Raw genomic sequence first — 25,389 nt, 5'->3', positions numbered from 1 at the left:
GATTATGGTTGCCTCTGCTGAGTCATGCAGGTTGGCAGGGAAGCAGGGGGAAAAGCTGGCAGTCACAGGCCTCACTCAGCTGCCATGCAATCTGAATGGCCGGTCTCACGCCCACCGTTCCCCATAACAGCACTGAGTCTGTTTCCAGGCAGTGGGCGAGCAGGGTTTGAGAATTTGCTCCAGGCTACCCACCTCCCAGAGTGTTCGGGGTATCTCCTGGGTCCTGCAGGAACAGCCTGCTTCCTTCAGAAGGTCTGTGGGTCCTCTCAGGATTCTTGGTTTGTTCTTGCAGTTGTTCTGGAGCTAAAATTGACCACTATGTGATTCTCCGCACACTGTTCTGTCCGCCTGAGTTGCCATCTAGTGCTGCCTCCCGTCTGCCACGATGATCTCTCCTCCCTAATAGTTAGTACTTTTGAGTTCTGAAAAAAATCTTTGTTTTTATCTACCCAAGCTTGTGAAGATGTTCTCTGGCATTATCCTAGAGAAGCTTTGGGAGGGGTTTCATATTTTGAACTACGATCCATTGTCAGTATATTTTTGTGAGTGGAGCAAGATAGATGTTGAGGTTCATTTTCTTCCTTTTGAATATCAAGTTGTTATATCACTATTTGTTAAAAATATTTTCCTCATAGTTGGTTTGACAAAACTCAATTGACTGCTATGTGTGGGTCTATTTCTAGACTCTTTGTTCTGTTCCATTTATCTAACTACCTATTCTAGTATATATCAACTTCTCTTATTATCACTCTCCTGAGGAGCCTTTCAAGACATTTTTATTCCTAATTGCCCCTCTCCTCCATTAACTTTTTTCCCAGTGTTTTTTATTGTGGTAAAATACACATAACATAAAATTTATTATCTTAACCATAATTAAATATATTAATATTGTATAACCTATAATACCATCATTACCACCCATCTCCAGAACTATTTTCATCCTGCAAAACTAAAACTCTATATCCATTAAACAATAACTACTCATTTCCCCCTCTCACTATCCCCCAGCAACCACCATCCTAATTTCTGTCTCTATGATTTTGACTACTCCAAGTACGTCATAGAAGTGGAATCATATAGTGATAGTCTTTTTGTGACTGGCTTATTTCACTTAGCACAATGCCCTTGAGTTTTACCCATGTTGTAGCATATTTCCTTCCTTTCTCAGTTGGGACTATATTCCATTGTATGTTTATACCACATTTTGCTTATCCATCATCTGTTGCTTCCACATTTTAGCTACTCTGAATAATGCTGCTATGCATATGCATGTACAAGTATCTCTTCAAGACTCCACTTTCAATTCTTTTGAGTATATACAGAGATGTTGAATTGCTATATCTATTTTTTAATATATATTTTTTTTTAGAGACTCAGTCTATGTTGCCCAGGCTGGGGTACAGTGACTAATCACAGGCGTGATCACAGAGCACTACAGCCTGGAACTCCTGGCCTCAAGCTATCCTCTCACCTCAGATTCCCGAGTATTTGGGACTACAGGTACATACGACCGCACTTAGCTGGTAATTCTATTTTTATTTTTTTGAGGAGCTGCTAGCCACTATATTGTTTTCCACAGTGGCTGTACCATTTTACATTCCCATCAATAATGCACCGTGATTCCAATTTCTCCACATGCTTGCTTACACCTGTTATTTTCTGTTTGTTTTTTTAATCATAGCCATCCTAATGGATGCGAGATGATATCTAATTGTAGTTTTGATTTGCATTTCCCTTATGATTAGTGATGTTGAGTATCTTTTCATGTGATTTTGGCTCATTTCTATATCTTTGGAGAAACATCTATTTATGTACTTTGTCCATTTTTTAATTGAGTTGCTTATTTTTTATTGTTGAGATTTAATACTCTCTGTGTTTTGGCTGTTTATCTTTTATCAGATACATAATTTGAAAATATTTTCTTCCATCCTGTAGGTTGCTCTTTTAGTTAATTGTTAATGTCTTTGATGTACAAATTTTTTAAATTTTCATGAAGTCCAATTTGTCTATTTTTACTTCTGTTGCCTGTGCCTTTGGTGTCACATCCAAGAAATCGTTGCCACATTCAGTGTTACAAAATTTTGTCACACGTTTTTGTCTAAGAGTTTTAGAGTTTGAGATCTTATATTTAGGTCACAGATCCATTTTGAGTTAATTTTTGTGTGTGATGTTACATAAGGACCCAGCTTCATTCTTTTGCATGTGGATATTCAGTTTTCCCAGCAACACTTGTTGATATAACTGTCTTTTCCCAATTACTCCATGAATTTTGATATTAGAGATATATATCTTTTATGTGACATATATATATATATCTTCATACATGCTTCATACATGAAAAAAATAAGAGTTTTCCCCTCCAAGAACCAGTTTCCATCCTCTTGGGAGTGCTATCACTTCTTCTGAGAACACATAATCTATTCTCACACTAATACCACATCGTAGCTTTATAGTACATTTTGAAATGAGGTAGAGGAAGTCCTCCAACTTTGTTCTTTTTCAACATTTTATTTATTAACCTATTTTTTTTTTTTTTTGCTTTTACAATAAGTTTTAGAATCAGCTTGTCAATTAAAAAAAAAAAAAGTGAGGTGAAGTTTTACTATTGCCCACAATGGAGTAACAGGGGCTAGATTTCCTAAAGCACATGGAAATCTGGGCACAATACATTTTTTTTCAGGCACTGGACAACAGTCAGTGCAGATCCGTGGTCCCCAAGAAAAGGAAAATAAACTGGTCACCTCAACTGACTGCTTTGAGGCCCATTCTAAATTGCAGAGCAGGAGGAAAGATGTCAGAAAGAGCACAGAAGCCTTGCTGAGGAGACAGAGATGAGAGTTCAGGGAATCTGAGGTGGTGGGATGTTACAGGGAAGAATTTCAGAAAAGAGGCAGCTAAATAGAAAAAGAGTGTCAGAAATTTCCATAGGGTTCCCTTTGGGGTTTTGAGGAATACTAAGACCTACATCCATAGAGAAAGAACTCTTCATGCTCAAGAAAAAAAACCAACTGATCAAGATCCATGAGCTAAACTACTCAGAATTCACACAGCACTTGGTATTATTTGAGTTTCCAGCAGTCAAATGGGAGATTCCTCATTGGTTGATCAGGACATTCACTAGAGATCACAGAAGGATCACATTTCTTGAAGTAGGGCTAACCTATTCCTTCATTAATGGCTATTCTAGATATACTCTAACTCTTAAAAACCAGTCTCATAAGAATTACACTAAAATGCAAATAACACCTCTCAGATCTAATTCAACACTCTTTGAAGAAAGACAACAAAATCCAGCATTAAGCAACATAACATCCACAATAATGGACAAGTAAACAGAAATTCCTAGACAAGCCAAAATCAAAAGATAATGTAGTTTACACTCTTTACTAAATGTATGCTATATTTTAATAAAAAAGTAAAAAGAAAAAAAGAGGAAAGACAGCAGTTTTAGCAAAAAAAAATTGCCAAAACAAGCATGGGATAATACAATGCTTATCAAACCTGCAGAATTACCTGGGAGGCTGATCTTGTTAAAACACATACTACTGGGCCCAACCCTTAGAGTTCCTGATTGCTAGGTCAGTTAAAGCGAGGCTCAGAATGTGGATTTCTGACAAGTTCCCAGCTGCTGCTGCTGCTGCTGCTCCAGAGACCACATTTGAGAACCACTGGGACAGTGTTTGGTTTTAGACTCTAGAATCAGTTAGACCTACTTAGCCATTTACTAACTTCACTATCTTAGTTGCATTTCTTAACCTTTCAAAATCTCCATTCTTGTTTCATTTGGTATTGTTTTTGGTAAAATAGGTATAATAATGGTACTTACCTCATATGATTGATGTGAGGATTAAATGATATAATGTGCCCAGTATTGGCACATAATATGAAATAAAATTTAGCCACTTTATTATTATTATCATTACATATATTGCCAGTTATTGTTATTATCACTGAGAACAAACTAATATCCCATATATTTATTTTTTGGCCCTAAATTAGCTGGTATTGTTGTAGTACATGTGAAAAAAAAGCTTTTCTAATTCAAGACCTTTTTTTCTTTTGTTTATACAACTGTCTTCCAGAAGGTTCCTTTGGGGCTAAAATTTTCCATGCTTGGTTTAAGCCAAAAGATGATTTTTTTTCGAGGCAAATGAACAAAATCATTTAAAGCCTGTTCAGTTATGGGAAAAGAAAAAAAGGAATATTTTTCATTGCCTTAGAAAAAGAACCTCACGGAAATATCTAAAAAATAATGTAAACATAAAGTAAGTTCAGCTTGGGCATAACAATGATTCTCAAAGAGAAAATTTAAATTGGAAAAATAGAAAAGCAGAGGTTTCCTTGAGTGTAGAGTTTTATTATGATATTATTTAAATATAAGCTTCTTAAGGGAAAAATTAGTGCTGATATAAGTTACTATAGATGACAAATAGAAAATCTCACACCACAACATTGCATTGAGAAACAATTGAGATACTAATAGGAAAGCAGCTACCCAAGAAGAAATCTTTCTCTGAACAAAGGTATCTAGTTACCAGCTCCATGGCACTTCATTCAGTCAATCCTGAAAGTAGATTTTCATATGAATTTTAGATATAGATTAGCCAACCCTTTGAAAAATAGACCTAGGCTATACCATCAATCACATTTTTACTCTGATGCCATAACTGGGTCTACAAATCGTGTGGCAGATATATCACTAGTCCATTGATTTCCTCCCTATGTAGGTCGATATCAACTTGGCCTGGTAACTTACTTTGGCCATTGAAATATGGATGAGAATGATGTGGGCCATTTGTGAGCATAAGGTTTAAGAGTCACCATGTGGCACAGCCCTCTCTCTTTTCCCTCTTCCATAAGACTATGTAATGTCCCAGATGGGGACCACTCCTTCATTTGGGTCTCAGAAGGAAGCTAATAGCGTTTAGAGTCATAGGCAGCCAGTGACAGGTGCTTTTGTTTATTTGCTTTTGATAGCACTGAGATTTTAGAGTTGTTTGTTATTGCAGCGTAACTTAAGCTAAGCCTCCCCAGTCCCCTGCCCAACATATACACAGAGACAGATAGATAAATAGACAGATAGATAGATAGATAGATAGATAGATAGATAGATAGATAGGCTGTCTGCTAAATGAGGCTTATGTTGGCCACTCCTAGAGGTACCATGTTACACACACACACACACACACACACACACACACACAAAGGCTTCTTATCTCCTCAATGGCAGCCTCAACTGAGAGGATGAAAGGCAGGGCAAGGTAAAGGAGAGGGTGTTGTTGGTAAGTGGAAGAGGCTAGAACTCTGAGTCTACCTTCAAATTAACCTTTTTGGGCCACTTTTGAGAACCTATGGTCCATTCAAATTTTACTAGCTAAGCCCTGTAAGCAATTGAATGACCATATCTATCTTTATACAACCAATCAGCCTAGGGCAGCACTGAATCATACACACTTAATTAATTATGCCTGGACAAATGAATGATTGGTAATGGCACTGACCATAGAAAATAGAGGCAATTCTCTCCCTGAGCAATGATGAATCTAAGAAATTAATATCATGCATACATTCCTAGAGAATGCATTCTGAAACTTTTTGGTTAGGGAACAAAAAAACAGGATGAGAAAGAGAAAGGTAGGGAAGGATAAGGAAAACTGGATGGTATCCTCAGAGCAATTTGGATGAATTAAATGTTGTCTTTGAAAAAAAGAAACGATAGAAGACAACAAACCATAACAGCTAATAGCTCCTTAAGGACAGTTTCATAAAGTGTCAGGATTGTTGGGGAACTTTCCCCATAATAATGCATGTCACCATGCTTTGAAGAGGCTGAAGATAATCTGAAGCTCACAAAAAACGAAGAAAGAAAACAAAAAGAGATCTGGAGATATTAGGTCATATGTAGTTTTCTTAGGTCACAATTTCAAAAAGTTCTATGTCTGTAGAATCCAATAAGTAAAGAATATGAACTCTTTCAAAGTAAAACTGTTTATTAGCAGTATTTTACAGAAAGTTAGAATTTGAGTATTTTTATTAAATATCTTTTTTTGGACTTCACCTTTAAAAATTATATTTTAAATAACCATGGTTTGGGCTCATTAAGCAGTATAAGCTATTTTTGAATAACTCTGGGTTCAAGAAAACCCAAGCTGTCTTTTCCTAAGCACGTTTTTCTCTCATTTAAAAAACCATTTGTGTATTAAGAGAAATTTAACCCATGTGTTTTTTATTTATTTAAATTTAAATAATAAAAATGGTGTTTTCTCAAGTTAGTTGATGTTGAAGAAGCTTTTTGAGCCTTTTAAAGAGACTTTTAGTTTACAAACAAGAAGCAACGATTTGCCAAGTGTAAATGAATTTCCACACCAAGAGGCGTGCATTGGTTTGTAACTGCAAATCCCTGATTTCAAGTCCCTTCTGTATCTAGCAGAGATAGATCGTTTTTGTTCTAGATTCCCCAAACATTAGCTGCTTTTATGATGAATAAATGTATTAAGGTTGTAAAAATAAGACAAATTGGGATGATTGTTAAAATGGTTCAACAAATCATTGATGGTACAAAAGTTCTTATAAATAAATGGAAAGGATTGTAATTCATCTGTCAGACATTTATTGAGTTTCTATTATGGATAAGGCAAAATGCTAAGATGAAAAAGCCATGGTTCCTCATCCCAAAACTACAAACAACCTAAGAAGTTTGCCTTCTTCATTCATTAAAATAGAGAGAGTCTAGAAAGTTCAATTGGATGGCATTTCTGTGGAAAGAGAACTGAGGTATGGTTTGGGGAATTTTCAGATATGAGAGCAACGTTCTTAAAAATTAGATTAAGAATAAAAAACGTCAGAATTTATCAGGCAGATGGTGTTGCTTTTTATCTCTCCCATCTCTGTCTCTCCCTAGGGTTAAAAAAGTCACTTAGCTGACTGACTGTGATGGTTAACTTTAGATGTCAACTTGATTGGATTAAGGGATACCCAGATAGCTGATAAAGTGTTATTTCTGAGTATTTCCAGAAGATTGGCATTTGAATCTGTGGGCTGAGTAAGATGTAAGCAGGCATGGTCCAGTGTGGGCAAGCATTGTCCAATTGGCTAAGGGCCCACATACAGCAAAAAGGCAGAGAAAAGGTGAATTTTGCGCGCTCTCTCTCTCTCTCTCTCCCCCTCTCTTTGTCTCTCTCTCAATTTCTTCTTTAGTTGGGACACCCTTCTCTGCCCTTGGATGTTAGAACTTTAGGTTTTCTGGCCTTTGAACTCCCGGACTTGCTCGAGTAGGCCTCTGGTGTTCTCAGGCCTTCTGCCTTGGGCAAACAGTGATATGGTTTGGCTCTGTGTCCCCACCTAAATCTCATGTTGAATTCCAGTTCCCAATGCTGGGGGAGGGACGTGGTGGAAGGTGACTGGATCACAGGGGTGGATTTCCCCCTCGCTGTGCTCATGATAGTGAGTGAGTTCTCTTGAGACATGGTCATTTGAAAGTGTGTAGCCCTTCCCCCTTTGCTTCTCTTGTTCCACCGTGGTAAGATGTGCTTGCTTCCCCTTCACCTTCTGCCATCAGTTTCCTGAGACCTCCCAGCCATGCTTCCTGTACAGCCTGCAGAACTGTGAGTCAATTAAACCTCTTTTCTTCATAAATTACTCATTCTCAGGTAGTTCTTTATAGCAGTGTGAGAGCAGACTAATACAGAAAATTAAGCAATGGGATTCCCTCATTCTGAGACCTTTAAACTTCGATTGAGCCATGCTACCAGCTTCCCTGGTTCTCCAGCTTGCTGATGGCCTATTGTGGGACTTCTCAGCCTCCATAATGATGTGAGCCAATTCCCATAATAGATCTCCTCTCATCTCTCTATTTATCTCTCTCTATATCCTATTAGTTCTGTCTCTCTGGAGTACCCTGACTAATACACTGACCAAATCACAATATTCTATAAGATGTTATGTACTGAAGCTTAACAGGTACTTATATTAAATCTGCAGGTATATTCTCTAAAATTGGAGTTGACTTGCTTGTCAGACGTTCAGGCTCCTCACCTCTCTCTACTCTGGTTCTCAGTAGCTTCTTTTTCTGTCAAAAACTGCATCCAATATATGGATATTTTAGGGAGTAATGAAGATAGCACTTCAACTTTGCCTCAGTCTCTGAAAATTTGCTCTGGACAGAAACGTATTTATTTTACTGCCTCTCTCCTCTTAGAGAGATAAGAATAAATAAGGGTTAAGTGGAGGAGGGAACAGAGGTTTTGCTCAATAATTATCCTATGACTTCTTTCTTCAAAGAACAGAAGGACAAATGGTCAAATGGTGGTATAAGTGACCTCTCTCTACATCCCCACCAGGAGGACATATAATACATATAATTTTAAAAGTGCATTTACCTTCATGTCAGAAAAAGGATTGAGCTTTATCATTCAAAAACAAGCATTTATTGAATATCTACTATGTGCCAGGCACTGTTCTAGGTGCTCATGATGCACCAATTAACAAAATAGACAAAAAACCAAACTCGGCCTTAGTGAAGCTCACATTCCAGTAGAGTGTTACCTCCAGCATGAATGAAAGTATCGGATTCTTCCCTCAGGTGATGCTTCACTCAGAGGAAGATAAAGTTGGAGAGACACGGAGAACATGATGTGGACTAGTGGCGTCTCTGATCAGGGAGAGTGGTTTGGTAGATAAAGGGTGAATGACAGAGATCAATTCAACTGCTTTACAGTTTTGTTTGGGATAAAACCATTTACTTCATTTTAAAAAGTGGAAAAAATATATTTAAAAAGTAGAAAGCATTAAAGTAGACAAATTTAATGAATAAGGTGATTTTCTTTCCCTCCAACAAATCTGTTTCTGTTTTTCATGTGTTAATGTAATCTACCATCCCATCGGTCAGTCAGCACATCATGCTTATAGTTTTACAGTATGGCACTTCCCAGATAAGAATCCCATCCTTTCTTTTCCTCTTATATGATTTCAAGGGCTGTCTGGCAGTCAGACTGTTGAATTGATTTCAAGGATGCTTTCAGATTAGTGCCATGAAACAGGTAATTCACCTTATCTCCATAAGGCACATTACTGTCCCCCAGTGAATGACATCTGACAGAAACAGTAAAAAGTGACTTATCTAGAATCTAGCAAGTATTTCTTTTCCCAGGATGGTCTGAGAAAGGGATGTTAAAAGGAAGGCATGGCACATACGTCTTGCGTAACCACAATGAGTACATTGTAAGTCAGCCCACGCCAACCACTGTGGCTGGAAAACCTATACTATGGCACCTGTCCTTGAAGAACTGAAAAGAGTGAAATTCCATTTCAACTGAAATCAAATAAAAAGTCCAATTCGCTGGATGTTTCAAAGACAGAGCCCTCTGTAGGTTTATTCATGGGGAAGATGCAGCCCCTGAAACTATGCGTGAGACCAGAGTACATTTCTGTTGGGAGACCTTGTTGCTGAGTCTGGTGGGACCACGGAACCAGACGTACTACCAGGCATTCACTGTGGGGAAAATAGGGTCCCAAGTTTTCCATTCAGTTATGGATGTGGTCTCTCAGAAATGCCTGTAAAAGTGCTATAGCAGGAAGAGCTTGCATACAACGATGAACTAGTCGGTTAAAGACACTGTTGGTTGCTATTTTCTGCTGGAAACAGATTGAAATCTCAGTGTAAGTAAATAATCTCATTCTGAGGCAGAGAAAGACTTTCCTAGTCCTCAGTGTGAGGCTCGTTTTAGAGTTTCACATGGAGTCATAAGGTGGGTATAACTGGGAATCAGTTCCAGATTTCCACAGGATTCTATATACCGAAAATTGCAACATCAATGGACAATAAATTAGTTCACAGCTACTCTGGCGTTGATGCGTGGGAAATGTCATCACAATGGTTGCCTCCCAATTTAAAAACCAGTAGGAATTTTTTTTCTCAGAAAATTGGACACATATGTGGCTATGATTAGCCTCATGTTTATTTTTCATTTCTAAAAAAGTATGAGTAAATGTCTACTACATTCAGTGCCCTGTGTGCCAGCATCAGTGGAGAATGGGTTTGGGCAGGGTTAATACTGTTTTTAAAAAATGATTAGTAAAAATATTTATCGGGTAAAAATTTAAAACTAAAACTTGTCTTGAACTTGAATATCCAACCTAAAATCAAACCCACCATGACTTCCTTGTGGCTAGAGGTGCTAATCAAAAATTAAGTGGATTTACTTTACTGGGGATCCCCAGTTACCACCAAAACACCTGTAATCTGTGGATTGTGGCCCTTTCCTGTAATGCAATTCATTTGGTTCTTTCACATTTTTCCCCTTCAACCTCAACAGATTCCTGTGGCTTTTGTGTTATTTTTTCATCGTTCTGATTGAATAATTATTCCCATCCCATCTTGCTCATCTCCTTCTGCATCATATCTTTTGTTGCAGATTTAAACTTGTATGCGCTCCCTCTTGTCTCTTCCCTAGTAAGTCCGCCCAGGAATGATTCTGCATGTGAATAGAAGGTGTTGACTATTCAATATGTTTTGCATGTACTGTCAGCGGCTTTATTACTGCTTCTTTCCAGGTCTTTGCCACTAAGAAGCATGAAGATGTTCATTTCAATAACTAGGCTCCTGTCATGTCACAATGGAATGGATGCCTGGGATCTGTGTGGATGCTTTGAGTCATAATGAAGGTCGTGTCTAACTTGTGTCAGCAGCAAAGTGGCAAAGAATACAGAAATACCCTCATCAGAGGGTACAGAAAAAGCATCCTCAGAGTGGAAGGAACCATTTTCCCAGAAACACCAGGCTTACTAATTTCTAGTGCCCAGTGGCTCATAATCACAGTGAATAAACATGAAGTTTAAGATGGTGTAGGTGTTATTCAAAGAATACTGAAGAGCCAAGATACAACAAACTGAACTAATCTCTGAAGCCATTGTAGTATCCTCTTCTCTGCTAGCTGTCCGTCAATATAACTATGGCTGCTCTGGACCTATCTCAGTTTTGGGTCATATGAAAATTATTGAAATATATAACCATTCAAAAGAGAGAGTTGAACATTGTGAGAAGAAAGGATATTCCTGCTATCTTGTTAAAGGTAAATATACCATGTATTTACCATTTTGTTACACATATGCCAGACACACAAACAGGGAACAAAGAATAAAATTCTATACATCAAAATATTAGCTGGGGATATCTCTGAGTGCTAAGATTACAGAAGTATGATACTTTTCCTTATGGTCATCTTTATATCCACAGTGAATGAAAACAATGACTGTCATAGATTCTAAATTACACCACAAGCATTTCAACTTCATATATAAAGGGCCCCCAAGGGGATGGGATCTATATTAGAAACAAACAAAACAGAAAGTCCATGTTACCGTTATATGATTTCAAAAAGAGTAGCTTAGATGTTTTCGTAATGATTTAGTAGTTCTAAAGCTGAAAACAAGTTCTGATAGATTCCAAATTAGTTTAGTTTTCACGGAGACTTTCAGTGTTCCCATTCACTGTTCCAGTGTGTGTTTTGCTCATGTCTAACATTATTTTCAGTTGGTTTGGGAGGAGAAAACAAAGATTTAGAAAGGCAGTGTCATCACATTTTATAATCATATTTGGAAAATAGCAATATTTATTGTGCCCTTCTTTTAATATATATATAGATGCCTTTCTTTGGGTATATTAAAAGAATATTTTCTGCTTCTTTTATGGCTTTTTGCAAGTTGGATCTTTTTTTTTTTTCTATTTAGTGTTTTTTGATCTCCCTCCAAAACCCTTATGACAGCTGAGTTTAAGTGGTTGCTTCAGGCTACAGAAGTCAAAGATGAAATTGAATTATGCTTCCAGGCTTGGCATACAGAATCAAGAAAAATTTCATTCATTATGATTAATTAATCCAGAAACACAGTGGTAGTATTATGATTATATTGTGTCTGGAACTTGGCATACTGTCAACTGACATTTCAACAGTAAAGAAGAAAAAGGAATGGTGATTCTATGCCTAGTATATCACTCCATAATAGACAGGCTGGGAAAAAAGAAAAGAAAAAGGCAAACAGGAGACTAAGGAAGAAAAGATGTTATATATTTTGTGGGGGTGGGAGCTGGGGATGGGGAGTGGAGGTGGAGGAGAATTGAGATTCCTCTCGCTATTTATTTGCTCCTGAAGAACTCCCATGCTTTGGGATGATGAATCGCTTGCAAGATAGAGTTACCCTCAACACCATTTATTTCTGTGCTTCAATTCATAATATATGGTGTTACAGTGACAATTACTCAAATTGATAGTGACATACACCAGAGAATACGAACACACTTCCGAAATGCCTCTTAAGGAGGAATTGCTAACGTCATCAAAGCATTGTCTGCTTGTGCCCTTTTATATGGACTCCTTTCCTTTGTTGTGATAAACTTTGAAAGTGGATTACTTGGGGCTTACTATTTAGCAGGCGGGTAATTAACCTAAGGGACCAGTACTGGCTGAGGAGGGAGGCCTCTCAACGATGAGGATGATGGAGCAAGAGACAAGCGGAAAGAGAAGAAGGGGAATTAAGAGTGAATTGCTTAGCCACTGCTGCAGTAACACCAAACAACAATCACAAGCTCTCAGCAGCATACAACAAGAAGCATGCATTTATCACACATCTATGGGTTAGCTCTATGGATCTCTGGGAGGCTCCTCATGCATATGTATGATATGCAGTCTAGCTAGAGGTCAGTTACTCTGGGCTGACTGGGATCTACTGGGTTTCTCTGCCTCAAGATGCAGGTCTGCAGGTCAGCCAGGAGGTTCTGTTCCCCATCTTCCTCAGCCCAGGCAGCTACCTGGGGTATGTTCTTCTTAGGGCAAACGCAGATGTGCAAGAGGGCAAACTCCACTTCACAAGCTCCTCAGGTGCTCATCCCTCCTACTTTCCCCTGGGAGTTAGTAGGAAAGAGAACTATGACACCCTAGTGAGAGCGTGCATGATATTACTAGGAAAAAGAACTGAGCAGTCACTCTATCATGATGGGGAGAGAGAAGAAGGGAGAATAGAGTGAGAAAGACAGGCAAGAGACTGAGACACCCAGAGACTAACAATCCCCTTCAGTTATTCCCCAACTCACAGCCAAGTAAATGAGAAACTGAGATGGGTAATGGTTTCAACCCTTCAAGATGTGGTTGTTTCTGCAGCTGGGGGCTTCATTATAATTTATTTGGGAAGATTGTTGCCAGTGACACGGTAAATCTACAGTGCACATTTCGTAGTGGGTCGCAGTCCCATCGTTGGCAGCAACTTTCTTTTCAGTATATTGGCATGAAGCTTTTTTTTTTTTTTTTTTTTTTTAAATTTCCTGAGCAGTGTGGGAGAAAATTTCTTTTCTGGGGGCCTGTGAATTTCCATGTGTCATTAATTTTGAATCATGCTGTCACCGTGACAGCTCAGGGGCCTTACAGATGCGAACATGAGATAAGGCAGGTAGGTGTAAGTCAGGTTGCTCTCTGAAATGTACTGTGCATAAATGCTATATATGGATGAGAACCCAAAATATACCTCCTATATAACAAAGCCAGTTAAAGACAAAGAGCACTTTAACCATTACGGCATGTATAGGAACATTTCCAGAAGAGTGGGCTCTATATCTGGTTCTATACCTATTTGTGTGACTTCATGCAAAGGAAACCCTTTATGCTACTTGAGGGATCTCATTTTCTATATCTGCAAAATGAAATATTTCAAACATGTAGCAAAACTTACCTATATAACTAAAAGATCAACACTAAAATATTTAAGTCTATAATTTTGACTTTTACATTTACATTTTCAATGTAAACCCTCAATGTGTTTTACAAAAGCTTTGTGGTATAAGAATCTATTTCAACAGGTATATGACTTCAAGGTAATGTCACTTATCAGACTGGCTCACTGGAAGAGACAACTGGTATATTTTGTCTGCCTAGCACTCACTCACCCTTCCTTCCTTCCTTCCTTTCTTTTTTCTTCCTTCCTTTCTTTTTTCTTCCTTCCTTTCTTTCTTTTTTTCTTCCTTTCTTCTTTCTTTCTTCTTTTTTTCTTTTTCTTTCTTTCCTCTTTCTTTTTCTTTTTTCTTTCTTCACTTCTTTCTTTCTTTTGTCTTTCTTTCTTTCTTTTTTTGTACATTAGCTACTTCTGGACAGTAGGAGATTCTGAGGAAATTGTCAACTGGGAGTCTACCTTCCCGCCACTGTCACCACCACTGAAGCGATCATTTGACCCTGAGGCAATGGGATTTTTCCTCCTAGAAATTTGTATCTTAAGTGGTGACCACGCAGGGATGGAATCCTGTGAACAAACTTGAAGCAGTTAGAGCTGAGCCATACAATGGTAGAGAATGAGAGAGAGAGAGAGAGAGAGAGTTAGTTCTTAGGTTCCATTACCTAAGTTCTCAGACCTGCCTTGCTTTCCACCTTTTCTACAACTTGAATATTCTCTCTTTGGCTATGTAACTGCTCTCTCTTTCCAATAAATTGCTTTTTTTTTTTTTTCAGCGTCTCTCTCTGTTGCCAGGCTGGAGTGCAGTGGCACAGTCTCAGCTCACTGCAACCTTCACCTCCTGGGTTCCAGCAGTTCTCCTGCCTCAGCCTGCTGAGCAGCCAGGACTACTGGCACGGGCCACCATGCCCAGCTAATTTTTGTATTTTTAGTAGAGACGAGGTTTCACCATGTTGGCCAGGATAGTCTCGATCTCTTGACCTTGTGATCTGCCCGCCTCGGCCTCCTAAAGCGCTGGGATTACAGGCGTGAGCCACCGCGCCCAGCCAATAAATTGCATTTTTGCTTATGTTGAACATGGTAAACTTCAGTTGCTTGCAAGCAAAAAACAAAAAACAAAAACAAAAACAAAAACATGCTGGATAATGTGGATGGGCTGTGGGCAACTTGGGCAACTTGGAAGCCAACATCCTCATTTCTCACATTTCCTGGCACCTAGGGTTCTAGATGCAAATTAAGTTCCATCAATTCAACACATCAGTATAAGATTTAGAAGCCTGAAGTGAGGCGAGGCCATTTTCCTGTCCCTTTTTGGCTGTGTCTGCTGATAAACATGGCTGTGAAAACCTGAGATTTCTCTGCAGCAATATCCCAGTGTCCACACTGAGCCTTCCTTGGTGATGAGTAAAAGCACTTGTGGCAGGCTTTACCCATTAAGATTGCTTTATTTGATTCCTAATTCCTGCATTATACCTCCTTTGGTACCCAGAAGCAGTGGCAGCAGAGAGGTGGCAGGTTCTTCACCCAGGCACAGCTCTCCTAGTGCCTCAGTGGTGGTAGCTGGTAGATGGTTCTGTATCATTTGGCAATCACTTTTAGGGGCCCAGACTGCAGCCTGATCATTTAACACATCTAATGCTTTCATAAGTACTCATTCTCTGTATTAAATTCTTCCTGCTAATGGCCTAGCATGGTGGCTCATGCCTATAATCCCAGAACTTTGGGAGGCCAAGGCAGTAGATCACTTGAGGTCAGGGGTTTGAGACCAGCCTGGCCAACATGGCAAAACCCCATCTCTACTAAAAATATAAAAATTAGCCAGGTGTGGTGGTGCACACCTGTAATCCTAGCTACTTGGGAGGCTGAGGCAGGAGAATTGCTTGAATCTGGGAGGCGGAGATTGCCGTGAGCAGAGATCATGCCACTGCACTCCAGCCTGGGCCACAGAGCGAAACTCTGCCTCAAAGAAAACAAAAGTTAAAAAAAAAAATTTTTTTTTCCTGCTAATAATACCTAAAGTGGTCTCTTTTTTGCATTGAATCCTGACTAATATAGAACTGTAACTGATACAAATTTATAAATGATCTAGAAAAAGATATATGAGACAATTAGAAATATGCAAATGAAAGCAATATAGTACAAGAGTGGTCAAATAATTTTGTGCTTGAATTTCTTCTGTATCATCAACAACAGATATATTGTGAGGTAGTCAAGACTACAGGAACTATAAAATTTGTAAGACATAGATAAGCGATGGGTTACAAAGCAATTTGAATTTTACAAAGTAGTTGATGAAATTTTCTTGTATTTTTGTCTGCTATTAAATAGTTACAGCAGACAGTTTTCTTGACATTGAAAAGCTGATTCTAAAATATGTTTGCAAGAAACATGAATTAGGAATAGCCAAGTATGACAGAAGAGATAGTAGAACCAGATGAGGGGACATACTTTACTAGATGTCAATTTATTCTAAAGTAATGATAAATAAGGTAAAATGATATCAGCATATTTAGGAAACCAACAGAAAAGAATGGAGTGTCCACGAAGAGACTCACACAATATGGAAACTTTGTATATAGCAAGTCTGGCAATAAGGATCAGAGGGGAAAGAGTGAACAAATTACTTCAATATGCTGAGAAAACTAGTTATCCTTCTGGGGGAAAAAAGCCCTACTTTATTCACACACACATATACACACCATTCTAAATGGTTTAGTGATTTGGCCATCAATGGCAAAACTTCAAAATTTTAAAACTTTGAGAAGACAAAATAGTAAAATATCTTTAAGGTTTCTGGGCAGGCCTGGGTAGGAAATGCTTTAAAAAGACAAAAAAAAAAAAAAAAAAAAAAAAAAGCACCATTGACTTTGACTTTGACTGTAGTTGGTTCCTGAAATACTCAGAGGTCTAGTCAGATAAAAAGATCGGGTGTCTCAGAGATCCACCCTTCCAGGTACTCCACATGGGGCAGCAGAGTCACATCTGAATGACTGGGATGTACTGGAACACAGTTAAGGACTAACATACAGTGTGTAGACCAGGCCTGTATGTGTGGGTGGCCAGGTAAGTGCCTCAGAGAAAAGACCTGCTACCATTCCTAAAGAACGCAGAAGGGTGGGAAGCATGAAACTCAACAGACTCTCACTATTTCAGATCTCACTGTCACTTAGTTCTATGTCCCATCAGATAATACTCAGCAATAGGGTGTTATTGTTGAGTTTACTATAAATTCTGTTGGATAAAAACCCTTGTAGGGAAGCTCTAGTTTCCATGCCTGTGGACATTTAAAACACCAAAATAACTATTAATTTTTTAAATCCCCAGGAATTAATTGTATTTTAATGTAATATAAGATGTCTTAAAGTAAAATGGATTGGCAAAAGGCTCTATTGACGTTTTAAGGACCTAGGAAAGAAACTGATGGAAAAAAATGTTTCCTTGGAAAGGACTGTTACATGTTACAAGGTGTAAGACACAGAGGTGGTGAAGTAAAGATGGGCAGAGTCTCAGCTAGAATTCATAGACCAGAATAGCAAAAAAACAAGTGTTTGAAATGCAAATCAGTTTCTCACTTTTTATACTGTAGGAAAAGAAACTATCTTAATAAAATAGAGGTCTATCATAATAACAGTTTGAAAACAGAATGATTCACGTTTTTTAAAAAACTGTTTCTTAAAACTTTGTAAAGAAAACCACCTATAGGCTAATATTCTTGAAAAGGGACAGGTATTTTGCTTTTTACTTTAACCTATTTTAAAAGTTGGGGGACAATTTTCTCTCTCAAATATTTCTTGACATAGTAGATAAAAATTCAAATAAAGGCAAATAATATCTGTTTTTCAATACAAATATTTATAGCCACTTTATTCACAAATTCAAAAAACTGGAAACAACTGAAATGTCCATCAATGGTTAAATAAGTGGTGGCATATTCACACAAGGAACTCTACTCATATCAGGGAACCCACATGTGGAACGACATAGATGAGCCTCAGACACACTATCCTGAGTGAAAGAAGTCAGATGGAAAGATTCGTACACTGTATGATTCCATTTATAGGACAATGTGAAAAAGGCTAACCTGGAACCACAAAACAGACCAGTCAAATGCAACGCTATACCTAGGAATAGGAAGGAATGCATTTTGTTGCATGTAAATCGTTCCTCAATAAACCTGATACCTACAAACTTCTGGCAGATTGGCTTTTTTATAGAGAGAGACAACAAAAAAGAGAGAGAGAGAGAAAGAGAGAGAGAACATTCAAGAGTAGAGAAGGAAAAGAAAAGAGACTGATATCATGGAAAAGGGAGAGAGATTTTTGTTAAGATTCTTCGGTAAAGCAATGTAATTTCTAGTTGATTATAATAGAAGGATGGTGCTTAACTGCCCAAAATTGCCAGATACATGTCAAGGATACATTAGAGAAACAAGAATGTCCATAAACTGGCCGGGCGCGGTGGCTCACGCCTGTAATCCCAGCACTTTGGGAGGCCGAGGCGGGCGGATCACAAGGTCAGGAGATCGAGACCACGGTGAAACCCCGTCTCTACTAAAAATACAAAAAATTAGCCGGGCGCGGTTGTGGGCGCCTGTAGTCCCAGCTACTCGGGAGGCTGAGGCAGGAGAATGGCGTGAACCCAGGAGGCGGAGCTTGCAGTGAGCCGAGATCGCGCCACTGCACTCCAGCCTGGGCTGGGCGACAGAGCGAGACTCCGTCTCAAAAAAAAAAAAGAATGTCCATAAACTTAGAGAACTTCCCCCAAATAAGGGTAAATAAAATATATTTAAAATAAAAGTTATGTCACTGGAGAGTAACAAAAAAATGATGCCTATTGCATTTATGTACGACACAGCTCTGTTATGAACACCTCCAGGCCAGAAGACTTGTGTTATCTGCACAGCTAAGAATAAAACAGGTGTATTCAGGACATTGCTCCCTTCCCCGCACCACCCCAGGAAAAAGTCTCTTTAACGGCGGCATCTAATAACCTTAGCCCAACTATGTAAAAGTATATAGTCTTTAAAGTTAGTAGACCTGAAGTCCAGTAATTAGCATTGAAGCCTTGGGCAAATCTCCCAGCTTTCTAATATTTTTATTTTCTTGCTTATAAAATTAGGGTATTGTATAAAATGATACAAATTGTATAAAGAAGCCTGGCAAAACAAAACTGAAAAACCAGACAGGCAGAAAGACAGGCATTAAGCACCAGGAAAGTTACAAACCTTGAATATAACAGGAGTCCAGGAAGGACAAATTAAGAAGAATATGACCGAGCGTCACTCTTAAGAGTGACTACATATCTATCTGATAACTACAAGTCTACAATGCTCTAGAAAGCTAAAGTGACAGACGGCACCTAAGACAAAAAATACGTTCACTAAAGTCAAGTTGGTGGAGATGAAGCCTCTTGAGCAAGGTAAAATTCCAGTTTGAAGAAATGGGGCCTAATAACAAGGCTGCTTCTGCTGAAAGAATGGATGTGCTACGTGTGGAGTCAATGCCCCTTAAAGCACAGAGCTCCTTCCAGCACTCCTGTCTCAAGTCTACATTGTCTACATTGGTGTTGGAGATTAGGAGAGCCTGGTCCAAGTGAGGGGGTCAAGGGACTCTGTAAGAATGTGAGAGTAGCTGGGGAACCATCAACCTAAACAGTGCCGTGGTTTTTAAGACATAAAGACTCCCCCTGAAAGTAATCAATGGAAGAAGGAAGATTTCATTAGCACTTCTGTAGAACCAGAAAACATTGTCCTAGACAGGCTTTATGGCAGTGAGCCCTGAAACCTCCCTGCAAATCATTTGGGAATTCGTGTTTGTCAACAGAAAATTAAGATGCCTTTAATGGTAGTTGCTTAAATGCCGTTTCTTATTTTAACCACAGCCTCCCTTCTTGGGGAGAAATTTTCAAATTTGTCATTATTATCCTCTCTTAGAAGTGGCTCAAGGCTTTTGCTGTATGAAACGTAAACCAGAACACAACAATCAACTTCTGAATAGGATGCTAGCATCGTATATGGGGAAGCAGCGTATAAACCACAAAGGGAAGAGTATAGTGGCAGATTTGTCAGGTCTCCAATAAAAGACAATGTCTAAATTCCTGCACTAGATCTGCTTTTAGAATATTTTATGTTTTCCAAATTGGACCTAGGGTTTTCTGGAATGATGAACAGTAATATACTAAACGACGAAGTCTTAATCAGTACCACTTTGAAATTTGTACCTGAAAATTAATCAGTTGGTCCTATTCAGAATAAGAATATAATTTTGTGATGATATTGCTCATTTTACACATGGAAAAATCCCAAAACCGTTTGGGGTCATATTAGGCCATTTGTGTTTTTAAATTGTTTATTTAGATTCCAGCTCTCTAGACTTGGTTTATATGCTGTTGCTTTCCATGTAAGTTAATCTCTACATCTCTCTTCCTGGTTTTTAATAGAGTATAGTGTGTTTAAAACAACATTAGATTATGTCTCATGTTTGCCACATACTTGCAGAAAACCACTGAGTCAGTCATGTAAACTTTCTGAGACTCTATTCAATCTGTAAGTAAGGATAATCACACCTACTTCACCATATTGTCATGAGGAGTGACCTCAGGGAACCTCTGTGCAAGACCTGGCACTCAGCAAATGTTAGCTTCCTTTCCTGGTCTACAGCGGGCCCTACCTGACCTAACCACATTTCCTACCTCTAAACCTACAACTTTCACTCAACAAGGCAAGTCTGCTGAAAGTTCCTGCCATGCTAATTCTCACTTTCTGCCTTTAGTTATGTTATTGTGGCTCCCTATCTTTGTCTAGACTTACTGAAATTTACTTTCAATTTCTACAAATATTTGTTACTTGCCTCCTATGCAGAAGATATAAAGTTGAAAAAAATAATCAATCTCTTTCCCCATGAGCCCTTCATTCTCTTAGAAAAACAATTTATTGATACTGCGTGTTTTATTTTTCACTCAAAGTAGTTTTTATGAAGTACCCTATGTCTTTATATGTGGTGAAATTCAGGCTATAGTTAGGCTTTTGCTTGTATTTTCTGGATAATGAAATGAGATTATGGAGTTAATACTTTAAGTAATATAGTATATAATGATTTTTAAACATGATGCTGTAATTTTCCATCTATGCTATTTAAAAGTCATATTGAGGCCGGGTGCAGTGGTTCACACCTGTAATCTCAGTACTTTAGGAGGCCGAGGCAGGTGGATCACAAGGTCAGGAGTTCAAGACCACCCTAGTCAAGATGATGAAACCCCAACTCTACTAAAACTACAAAAATTAGTCAAGCACAGTGGCAGGCGCCTGTAATCCCAGCTACTTGGAAGGCTGAGGCAGGAGAATTGCTTGAACCAGAGTGGCTGAGGTTGCAGTGAGCTGAGATCACGCCACTACACTCCAGCTTGGGTGACAGAGTGAGACTCTGTCTCAAAATAAGATAAAATAGAATAAAAGTCATATTGAGACAAAAATAAACAGCATTTTTAAAAATTTCCAACAGATTGTGACTGGGTAATTGATTAATTAGGAGTTAAACAAAGGACTTAGTGGTAACATGATGTAACCACAACATTCTTAAGAGGTAAGTTGCATTTATCAATTACATGAAAACTGTGTGTTTAAGTACTAGAATATATGTCAATTAATGTGATTCTTTGTCTTCAGTCAATGGAAAGTAAATCTGGTTTAACTATGTTTGAATACATGATGCCAGCCTTGTTCACATGGTTTATATTTGAACTCAAAGCTACTACCTTGATTTATTAGTTCTGGGCAGAGGCTTATCCTGTACTCTTCTAGAACATTCTCCTCGTATACCATTAATTTCCCTGTCTCGTAGACTGAACCTTATTTTTAATATTCACTAAGAAAACTTTATTTCTGGGAAAGTATAATGGAAGCTAAGATGTACTTTGTGGCAACTTTTAGTGTGGCCTGGTGTGGTAGGGAATTTTTGTTGATTTTTTTAGGTAAAAGAGAGACATAGTTTCCTTGTGTGAGAAGGTTCCTTGGAAATGATGATCTTAGGCCCTTCAAGTTGCCCCTGTATCTGAGAACCTGCTGAGCATGATTACAGATCACGAGTTGGGCTTGGGTTTTCCCAAGCTGGCTGCAGAGACAACTTGTCTAGGCGCCCAGTGAACAGCCACAGCCCACAGAGAATGTGTGTTTACCCAGACCTTTTCCATGGTTTACTTCTGAAAATTGGTTCAACCACATGGGAATCTAGTTAGACTCTTGGAATTATAATCTTTGACTGGTACATGACCCAAGCATTTTTTATAGAATCTGAAAAATCAGATTGGAGCTTAGAAAATGAGAAAAGAACAGTAAGAGTCCAAATCCAAACGTCTTTGAGGTCCACCTAAAATCTACCTTTTCAAGCATGAGTTCCCACCACCAAACTGTTCATCTTTACTGGATGTAACAGCATGAGCAGAATTGTAGTGACATAGTGAAAGATAACTTTCAGTCCTCATGCAGCTCACTGGGGAGGTAAAAGTATGTGAAAACTTTCCTTATGTATGACCTCCTATTAAACTGAATGTATTCCATCTAGATGCTTAGGAGGATAGATATTTGTAGCATACAGTTGATTTTGTAGCATACACCTGTAGTATTTCATCCATGAACCAAGCTTAGTGCTATGGTTGATAGATTGAAGTGTGGGTTGATAAATAAATGCTATCTTTAGGAATCTACTATTATACCTAGATTTCTCAGTGTAAGAGGGAATAATTAAGACTGATGCTTTATTTGAAAATGCATTATATTTCTCATTAAGCATAAACCATAGTAACTAACAACAAAAAAAGCTTATCCATAGTAGAAAGCTGGCAAAAAAAAAAAAAAATTGCTAAGCAATGAAGAACTTGCCTTTTCTAGTTCTCGCGTTCAGTAGCTGAAAGCAGATCATTGCCATAAAGAAGTATTTACCAATTTTAAAAGGTCTTGGCCCATCATAGCTAGTGTTAGATTTGGAATATAGCTTTTGTTGCCAAGGTGACAAACACTTATAAATATAACACATCTTCTAATGTGCTTTTAACTTGGTATTTTTATGGCTTTTAAATCAGATACCATTAGCAAATATATTAGGTAATTTAGTTGAAAGACCATTTTCCTCTAACACTTTTTGTTACATTTCCCCAGGTATTTCAGTAAATGTCTGTTGTGACATTCTACTCCTGCTAGGCTTCCAACGTAAGGGGATACATAAAGTACATCTAGTAAAGATTAACATATATTACCTTGCCTTTTTTTGTATTGATCACTGAAAAATGTATAAAAGAGAGTTAAATTTGTAGTCTCCTTGAAGAGCAACCATTGTTCCTATTGTTATTTTGGGGTCTACACCTCCTCCCTACAAATAATAGTCTGGCTTTAAGATTCAGTGCATACAGGAAAGGGTTTTGGGTACAGCATAATAACCATATATTAACACTTCCAAAAACCTCCACACCTAAATGCTTTCCCATATATAAAGAAGGCTATGAGGAAAATAATTACAATAGACTACCTGGAGCCCTAGTATTTCCACAAGTTTAAGTTTATTGTTCCAAACAATAGACCCAACATCCCAAGCAGGGAAAGAATTAGCTCTAAATATATTCACTGGATTCTTAAAAGATGGTTTGTAAGGTGGACATATTTGTCATAGCAAAGATAAAATGAGATGAGACATATTTAAAGTCCAAATTTGCACTTCTTGTTACTTCATCAGAAATTCTTCCTGGAAGACTGTCCAAAAATTCATTCATTCTTTTTTCTTTCATTCATTCAAGCAACAGACATTTAAGAAGCGTCAACCATGTTGCAAGCACTGGAGACAGAAAGATGAGTGAATCCCAGCCCTCAAGAAGAGTATAATCTCAGGAAAAAGGCAGGCAAATCAATGAAGTATTACAAGACACTCATAAGTGCTAAGGTAAAGACTATACACGAGGAAGGTGTCAGGGAAGAGTCCCTAAAGAGGAACGACTCTGTGCAAATTGCTTTTCCAGAATCAAGATGGAAAGAATATATATTTTATTTAAACAGCAAAACTCTTGCAAGTTAGTGTTTTACATAATAAATCTAGAATTGCTGTTTCCTTACTGTGTGATCTTGAAAGCCTCTCTGTGCTTCAGTCACTCCTCCTATGTAATGTAGATAATCTTCCTTGCCACCCGCATGGCTCATAGAAGACTGTTTATAGGGATAATGGGATGCGGGTGGTGTAGCTATTTAATTTATTTGGAAAAGAAAGATGCTATGTAAACACACAGCATCCTTATTATTCCAAGCGGTAGTACTTTGGATAATTACCGTATAATGCTGCACCTTTGTGTGTGTGTGGTTTGTTTCTTTATAGAAAGGCAAGTGCTAATGTTAAGTTTCTCTAATAACTTTGGAAGCAATTTTAATCCAGCAGACAAAACAGAATAATCTTTAGAGTAAGTTAAATCCCTTTGTATTTGAGTAGATTTTGTTATTTACCAAGGTCTTAGGCAATTTCACCACAATTATGAAAAGTGGTGCCCAGCAAACCCAACTCTTCAGCAAATATCTGAAAGACACTATTGCGGACAGCCTAGCAACTTCTTCCCAACAGATACAACTCAATCGTGCATGTATGGGCGCACGTATGTGTATGTGCGTGTGTGTGTGTGTGTGCGCGCGTGCACACATGCCTGAGCCTGGGGCTTGCCAGAAAGAGCTGGGAACGAGCTGAAACTGGCTAGCATACCTGAGGCAGCTGTTACACCGTGGCGCCTGGATTCTTCTCTCAGACTCCAGACTGGCTCCCCTCCTCCTCCACCTCCTTTTCATAGTCTCTAACTCTAACTGCCTTTCTTCTTCCTCCCTGCAACTTGGTCAGAGATTCCCATGGCCTGAGACTCTGGCCTTGTCCTGCCGCCAAACATTCTGGGACTGGCTGGCTGGCGAAAGAACCCACACTGGTGGGAACATGAAGTCTCAGAAAACAAAACAAAACAAAAAAAACGACCCCAATAACTCTTATCTGTTTTATCTTTCCTTCCTCCCATTCATTCTCATTCTCTCTCTCTCTCTCTCTCTCTCTCTCTGTCTCTTTCTCTTTCTCATTTTGATTTTTGTGCTGGAGATTAGCCAGGAATTGCCATGGCAACCAGGGAAAAGTGACAGTTCAAGGCAGATCTGCTCTTGGGTCCTGAAATTTGCTTTATCAACAAGAAAGTGTCTATCAACTTGACCTGGGGCTTGCCAAGGCAGTCCAGCCATTCACAAATAAAAGAGGCAGCCTGTTTAAGGAGCCCATACGAATCCCTCCTTTTCCCACTGCTCCAGGAGATGCCAAAAGAGCAGGGAGGTTAATAGTAAATAGAAGAGTCTTTTTAAAAACATTAGACAACAAGAAACTTTACTTTTTCAGTTCAGTCTGGCCTCTCATAGTTTGAGGTAGATTTCCATAGGCTGTCACTGGAATTGGATAGAATTGGTAGAGGCAACGAGAGTGAAATGTTCCCAGGATGAAAAAAACGCCAATGCCGAACCAGCAGGGGAAAAGCAAAGAACCCTAGACCCCTGGAGGCCCTGGTGCCTTTGACAAGGGTACAAGGTATGTATCGGCAGTGGAAAGGCCAATGATGCTAATCCTAAGAAACAGGATCTGGTTATATTTCAGGGACTCAGGGCCCACTGACAGAAAAGAGCAATTA

The sequence above is a fragment of the Macaca fascicularis genome, chromosome 3 (assembly GCF_037993035.2).
Source record: "Macaca fascicularis isolate 582-1 chromosome 3, T2T-MFA8v1.1".
NCBI classification, from domain to species: Eukaryota; Metazoa; Chordata; class Mammalia; order Primates; family Cercopithecidae; genus Macaca; species Macaca fascicularis.
Note: the sequence above shows the minus strand (reverse complement) of the source record.